Source organism: Dasypus novemcinctus, chromosome 10 (assembly GCF_030445035.2).
Source record: "Dasypus novemcinctus isolate mDasNov1 chromosome 10, mDasNov1.1.hap2, whole genome shotgun sequence".
In the NCBI taxonomy this organism is placed as follows: domain Eukaryota; kingdom Metazoa; phylum Chordata; class Mammalia; order Cingulata; family Dasypodidae; genus Dasypus; species Dasypus novemcinctus.
The window spans coordinates 90,899,657-90,908,126 of record NC_080682.1 but is presented as its reverse complement, the minus strand read 5'-3'; positions in this window follow the sequence as shown (position 1 = coordinate 90,908,126).

Below are 8,470 nucleotides of genomic sequence, written 5' to 3'. Positions count from 1 at the left end.
ATTGGCCTGGCCTCAAACTCAGGCGGCTCAATGGCCAGGACACAGAGCTCATGACCGCCACGGACTGGAGCCCCTCGATCAGGCTCCAGCGACCAGGGTCCCTCAGTGACCCAAAACGCCTCACCCAGGACCCTCCACACCCACCCTTACTCAGGTCCAGTAGCCACATGGACTGGCATTTGGGGGGGGCTCTCGCCTCCCCAAGAGCTGGACCAGCCCCATCTGGTTCTCCCATGTAGCTTCCAGCTCCCGCTGGTCTCCAAAGAGGCCAGGACAAAGGCCTCCAGTCACCAGAGCTTTCCCCCTGCTCTGCCTGTGCTCCTGGGTGCCCGCTTCAGACAGGCTGCCACTGTGCCCAGGACTCAAGAGGAGGATGGGCTCTGCTGGGGTAATTCATCCCTCCCCCCTCCCCAGGAACTCTGGCCCGAGAAAATGAGCTGTGACATGCCAGCCGACCCACCTCCACCTGAGCCCCTCATCGCTGACTTTGCACCACCAAGCCACACTCCTTCCTGTCATCTCACCCACCTCTCCTTCACAGATGGCCTTCCATCACATCACAGGTCCTACCGCACAAAGGCCACGTGTTTTCAGACCCGGATCCCGCCCGCCCCTGACACCCACCCCAGGCCCCTGTGCTGACTCTTTCCATTTCCCCTTTATCCAGACCCCGCACGGTTCAGGCCCTGCACACCTCATCCCCGTCCCACTTAAGTTCATTTATTTATTCAAGTAAACTTAAATGAGCGTCTACATGGGTTAGGAATTGTCTAAGTGTGGGGTTGGAGGAAGGAGAGGGGATAATAGCCCAGAAGAGGCATGATGGTACAGATTTGAAGGATGAGTAGGAGTTTGCAGAAAGGACAAAGGAGAGGGAGATATTGGAAGAAGGGACCGCATATGCAAATGCACAGAGGGCCAGGATTTCCGGGGAGCTATACCCCTCAGTAATGGGATCACAGAGTGAAAATAGGAGGGAGGGAGAAGAGGGGCTTTGGCAGGGGTCAGGGGCCAAAGCATGGAAGGCCTCGTAGTTGAGCTAAGGAGTACAGAGGTTTTCCCCCTAGGATGGAAGAATTCCAAAGTGGGAAGTGATATGATAAGACTTTTTTTTCTCATTAGAAGGGTCAGTCTAGTGGCATTGTGGAAGAAGCACTGGGGAAGGGCAAAGGTAGAGGCATTCAGACTGGTCGCTTTGGCCAGTCAGGCAACAAATACTTACTGAGTGCTGTAGTGGGTTGAATGGGGTCCCCCAAAGATATGGCCAGGTTCTGGAGCCTGTGAATGTGACCTTATTGGGAAAAGGATCTTTGCAGATGTAATTAGATTACAGATTTCAAGATGAGATCATCCTGTACTAGCCAGGTGGGCCCTAAGTCCAGTGACAAAGTGTCCACGGAGGATACACGTGGAGGAAAAGGCCATGTAAAGAAGCATGCAATGACTGGAGTTATGCAGCCACAAGGCAAGGAATGCCTGGAGCCACCAGAAGCTGGAAAAGGCAAGGAAGGAGCCTCCCCTAGAACCTTCAGAGGCAGCGAGGCCATGCCAACACCTTGGTTTTGGACTTCTGGCCTCCAGCACTACGATAGAATAAATGCAGTTGTTTTAAGCCCCAAAGTTTGTAGTAATGTGTTACAGCAGTTTTAGGAAACTAATACAAGTGCCAACTGTGAAACAGGAGCTATGCTAGGCACTGGGTGTGCAATAATAAGTACAATGGACACATTTCCTGCCTTCCTGGATCTTAACATTAGGCAAATTGATTCATTCATATAAAATATTTATTTAGCACCAATTATATGGCACCCTCTGTTTTATCAGTGAACAAGGTCTCTAATTTTGTGGAGTTCATTCCTAGTGGAAGAGACAAACAAACTAGTAAAGAATAGAGTAAAATAGTATAGAAGTGATGATAGGATGGCAGAGGAGAGGAGAGGGGAGGGGAGGGGAGGGGAGCGGAGGGGAGGGGAGGGTAGAAGAAGCAATAATTGCTCTGAAAAAGAATAAACTTGGCAGACAGAACAGAGTGAGGGTGCTCCGATCCACAGGTCCATTTCTGGCTCCTGCCCGGCTTCCCTGCTGGGCTCTGAGCTGCAGGGGCTGCTCCCTGAAGACTGGGTTCCCCCGGCTCCTCTGTTAGAGGCTGTCAGCTGACTGGTCAACAGAAGGAGCTGGTGGGAGGTTGTGGTTAGGATGAAGGGAACAACTGGGGTCTTTCTCCACCTTCCTCTGCATCTGCTGTGACTGCACCACATTAAGACACCGTTGCTGGAGAGGTCTACAACAGCTCTACTTTTTCCCTGGGAAAAATCTCCTCTCTTTGTCCCTCCACCTAGGGGTGATAGCAGCTTCCTGCGTGACCTGTCTCGCAGGTCACCACACTCTAGGTTGGAGTCTCAGCTTTTTCAATCACCCATGGTACAAGTTCCCTGCATTAAACTTCATCTTGTTAAAATATACAGGGTGATTCCTATTTTTTTAATGGGGCCCCAATTGATTTAGGAGGGAGATGGGCTGTTGTTTTCAATCGGTGGTCAGGGAAGACCCATTGAGCAGACACCTAACTGATGTGAAGAAGCAAGCCATGGAATAAAGATCAGGTGGGAAGAGCATTCCAGGCAGAGGGAAGGGATAATGTGAAGGCCCTGAAAAGGGAACTATTTTAGAGTGTTCAAATCAGGGGCCATCTCTTTGCTCATAGCCTTCAAATGGCTTCTCTTAAAAGCCTTTATTAATTCAGCCTCCCATTATCTCTCTAACTTCATCTCCTATTACTCTCTCCCCTGCTCATTCCACTATAGCCAACTTAATTTCTTTTCTGTTGCTCTAGACCATCTCCTACCCCTGGGCCTTTGCACTTGGTAATTCCTCTGCCTGGAGTGTTTTACCCCAGAGATCCACACAACTTACTCTATCTCCTTCAAGTTTTTGCTTGAATGTAGTCTTCTTAGTAAGACTTTCCCTGTTCACCCAATTTTAAATTGCATACCCACCCCCAGCTCTCCCTAACCCCTTCCTTGCTTTGTATTTCTCCTCTGTCACACTACTTATTTAAAGTTTATTTTGTAAGCTTTAGGGAGCAGGGAATTTTGAATGTTTATTTTACTGATGTATCTCCAACACCTAGAATAATGCCTGGCACATTGTAAATCTTTATACTTACTTATGAATGAATGAGTGCATTTTGATCAGGGGGTAAAGTGATCTGATAGACAATTTCAAAAGAGAAAAAGAGTGTATAGATAACAGACTATGGGTTGAGGGCAAGAGTAGAAGCAGGGAAACCAATGTTAAGGAAAAAAATGCGCTGTACAATGTTAACAGGCAAGGATGACTCTATCCAAGGTCTGCTTCCACAGGGAAGAGGGGCTAGAACGCAACTTCATCCAGACAAACAACAGGAAGCTTTTTCAGGGCTGGGGTGGGCTAGTGGAAAAGTACTTGGAGGATGTTAAAGGAGGTTGATCACTGGGATGAGAGTGATTTACTGAGTTTGCAATTAAGGCCATTTTATTCCAAATATTTTCTTTTGCTGTGAGGAGACCTCCTAGAGCTTGTATGGGCTAAAACAGTAGGTGTGGAGGTGGTTAGCAGTGGTAGAATTTGGGATAGATTTTGGGGGTAGACTAGACATGACGGTGCTGAACAAAATGTAGGGGTAAAGAAAGATGAGATATCAAAGATGACTCCAAGTTTCTGGAACAAATAATAATAGGTATTGAAGCACCTTATCCCCAGATATGGGAGACTGGAGCAGTACCAAATTCAGGAAAAAGATCAAAAGTTCTGTTTTGGACATAATTAAGTTAGAGATATCTGTGCTCAGCACACAGGTGGGGGCTGAAGGTGTAGATCTGCAGATCAGCAAATAAAGAGTTGGTGAGGCTGTGGGAGTGGCAGAGATTACTGGACCCTCAGGGGATGCAGGGATGCCAGGTCTGGTTTGACGAAAAGAAGCTGTCCAAAGAGGCAACAATTATCCCATTGTGAGACATCATATTATGGACAGCTAGATTTCCTTTCTAAAAGTTTTGTGTTATGTCGTGTTGTTTTGTTTTGTTTTTGTATGGAGTGAATCCCTACATCCAACATGACCCTTAGACCTCTGCAAGGAGGGTCCCTGCTCCAACCCTGCACCTCGGGGGCCCTGCTCAGAATGCCTTCCTCAAAATGTTCTAAGTCCCCTCATGCCTGGGACAGGCTGGGGCCAGGAGTTCTCTCCTCAGGAGGGTTACACTGAGCCTGGATTGGGATCCACATGGGCCACAGACCCTATTTCTTCCCTTCAGAAGAAAAAAACATGGAACTTTTCTAATCTTTATCTTGGAGTATGAAAGATCTTTCTAGATATGACACAAAACTTGTAACCCATAAAAAAAAAGTCCAAATTTGACAATGTAAAATAAAAAATACTGCTGGATAAAAACCATGATATGCAAAGACAAAAAAAAAAAAAAGGAAACTCCAATTAGTTAACAAAGGGCTAATTTTCCTAATATAGAAGAATCTCCTAGAAATTAATAATAACAACACCATTTAATCCAACAGGATTAATGGGCAAAGGAAAGTGTTCAAATTAAACAGTATACAGATATCTCTAACTATGGAAAAATAGTCACCCTCACTCATAAAAAAAAATTGCAGGGAAGTCGATTTGGCTCAACTGATAGAACATCTGCCTACCAAATGGGAGGTCCTGGATTCAAACCCAGGGCCTCCTGATCCATTTGGTGAGCTGGCCCCCACACAGTGCTGATGCGTGCAAGGAGTGCCATGCCACACTGGGGTGTCCCCTTGCGTGGAGGAGCCCCACACACAAGGTGTGCACCCCATATGGAAAGCTGCCCTGCATGAAAAAAAGTGCAGCTTGCCCAGGAGTGGCGTGACACACACGGAGAGCTGATGCAGCAAGATGGTGCAACAAAAAGAGACACAGATTCCCGGTGCCGCTGACAAGAATACAAGTGGACACAGAAGGACACACAGCAAACGGATACGGAGCAGACAACTGGGGGTTGGGGGGAAGGGGAGAGAAATAAATAATAAATCTTCTTAAAAATTGCAAATTAAAACAACTCTGAAATATTTGTTATCCAGTCAGATCTGCAAAAATAAAATTGTTATGCTTCCTTATGGTGAAATTGTCAGAAAATTAGGCACCCCCAAGTATTCGATTTTATATGTAGAATATCTCTGGAAAGATAACAATAAGAAACTGGTAAAGATGTTTGCCTCCCAGAAAAGGAGTTAAGTGACTGGGAAACAAAGATGGAAGAGAGATTTTTTTTTTAATTCTACACTCTTCAGTACTTTTTGAAAGTTTTACCATGTGAACAGTTACCTTTTTAAAAAATTAGTAAAAATTAGTTCAAATTAATTAAATAATACAAATTAAAATAAGTATACTCACAGTCTGAGCCCAAATCTATGTTTCCAAGCTTGCTTGGAATGCACCACCTGCCCTCTGCTCAATCTATCCAAATCCTATATATCCTGTAGGGTCCAGTTCAGGTACTGCTTCTCCCTAAAGCCTTTCTTGATCACCTTAGCCCATCTCATCTCTCTCCTAAAAACAGGGACATTTTTGTACATTCTGGGTGAGGCAAAAACATGTGATTAAAAAAAAACCAAAGTTACCATTACATATCCTGCCATAACCCACTAAATGTACTGGAGGAGAGTGTAAACTACAATGTAAACTATAATCTGTGCAGTGCAGCAGTGCTCCAAAAGGTATTCACCAAATACAATGAATGTGCCACAATGATGAAAGAGGTTGTTGATGTGAGAGGAGTGGGGGTGGGGGGATGGGGTATATGGGAACCTCTTATATTTTTTAATGTGACATTTTTTGTGGTCTATGTATCTTTTTTTAAAAAGAGACAATTAAAAATAAATAAATAAAAAGAGGATACACTGGGGGAAAAAACAGCAAAGCATTAGAAGGCTTGAATTCTTATCTAAGCTCTAGCAATATATCATGTGAAAATTCAGTACATTCTTTAAGCTTTTATGGGCCAAACACTGTATGAGAATGCAAAGAGGGAATACAAAGATAAGTTAAATGAGTCCTGGGCACTGAAGAATTACATATTGTGACAGAGACTACAACATTCACCAAGATCCATGTTCTCCTCTAAGCTACAGCTAAACCTGCCCCACTTCATGGCAGGAGCAGCTGGGCATCAGTGGTGTACACTACTTCCAAACCTGGATCATCCTGCATGATCCTCCATTCTTTCTCCTTCCCCACATTTGCCAGGGCAACTTCAGGACTTATGAATATGGTGGAACCTCTATCCACCTGGGTCCCTCTTTCACCACAGACCCACACTGGACGGTAGCAAAAGCCAGATATAAATCTTTACTGTTCAAAGTCACAGATATTTTGCAATTGTTTCTTATAGCAACCAGTGTTACCTAACCTGACTAATACACAAGTACAGAAACAGTAATGAATAACCCAAAACTGCCCAGTAATATTACTATGTTTCCCTAATCAGTTGGCTTTTGCACTGTCCACAGCACTATTTAATAACTTTCCTCAAATCACCAACCTCTCATCCTCCCTCTTCATGTATGTGTTCATGAAGGGCACCAGGGCAGTCCTTGTCTGGGTTTTTCACTCAACCTGGCAGAATGGACACACATGCCAAACTAGGCCAGGAAGGAAAAATGGTTTTATTTGTTGGCAGGAGGCTGGAGAATGTAACCAATCTCAAATCAGCTTCCCCATTTAGGGTTTTTCTCACAGTTTTTATACAGGTTGAAACAAAGAAAGTTAATCATCAGGGTGACATTTCTAAGACGGGTCTGGAAAATTTCATTAGTTTTTGCTTCCTCCACTAATTTCATGGCACCTGGTGCCAGGCAGTCTAGGGTGATAAGGATGGGGGGTGGTACGGATGTGAGGATACAGATAATGAGTAGAGGGATGCATACATTTTACATTCTTTAGTGAGTGACTGTTCTGGTTAATGTTAAATCTGTAGCTCTAAGTGCCTCCTGACATGTGCATGAGAGTTATATTAAATTTTTCTAACACCATGAGGTATAATTTAATGACTCAATGTTTGAGCTATACTGGGTTTTTCTAGTGCTACAAATTCCCCTTGATGAAATATCCATTTTTAATCTTGGGAATTTGGGCAACATTCAATCTAGCTACTTCCTACTGAGATGGGGCATAGTAGTTACAGGGTAGTATGATGGAACCATTGGCTCATGATATGTGGATAAGGCTGACTTGACTTAAAAGGATGGAAACTGGTTTCAGGGGAGGAAGGTGTTCTGAATAAGGAGAAAGGTTTGATAATTATTTGCATTAATGTTCTATTGCACAAGGAGACAATACGTTTAACAAGGTCAGAATTATTATTAGAAAAACTACAAGCCTCATTTGGAAGAAGATTCTTAACCAGGAACCAACTCCTGCAGGTAACCAACTGAATAAATCATAGAAATTAAAACTAGTGGTAGGAGCAGATAAGGCTTGAATCTGATTATTCATATGGGCTAAAAGAGAGGAGACATTACTTGATTCATCAAGGATATAGGTGCAACACACTGCTTTAATTATAGCACAGGTCCCTTCTTCAGGGGCAGTTAAGATGTCTAAGTCCATTTGGTTTTGGAGAATAGCCTTGCACATAAAAGTCATTTCTGTGTTTATGAGGGCTATGCTAAGGTAACTGTCATTTAGTGCCTGAGTAATAAATGTGTTTAAGCCATTTACCTAGATGATTACATCCTTAACTCCAATGGAAGGGATGAGGATTGCTGCTAGATGATCATACCAGTGAAAAACAGAATGAGTCCATCTAGCTTGTAATAGTGGTATATTTGCTGCTGTGGATGGAAGGGAACTATATACAGTTCCTTGTGTCCAAGGCAACCCCAAAATGCATCTACCTTGAAGGAGTCAGGACCACAAGTTCATTCCACAAATCCATTGGATTCCATTGCAGGCCACCCAGTATATTCCAGGTCTATTCACCAATCAGCTCCAAACCAATTGCTAGCTAATAAAGTGATGGTGTATGTACAATTCTCAGGCCATAAGGGTCCTAACCTTTGGGTTAGAAAAGGGTTGTGATTTTGAGAGTGGTTTCTTTGTTCCCAGCAAAAAGGTGCTATCTGACTTAGCTTGTCATATCCTGGTGTGAGCCAGGTCATTCTGTCCCAAAGTTGGAAATATCTGTTTCTTTCTCTTACAGTTAGATTATTTGTTTTATCATCTAACTGGTAAGAATTTGTAATGCAGTTTAGTAGTAACATTATCAGATAATGTGAGATGATATCCTGGTTGGGATGAACTTATTGGCCATATATCTGGATTGGCTCTAGCTATGTCAATAGTAGTCTTTTGTCTAGCTTGCATTTATTTTATTAGTGACTACAAGGCTTTCCAGTCTGTTTCTTGTAGTGGAGATAACCACCGAGGCAGGCCGGATACACTAGAGATAGG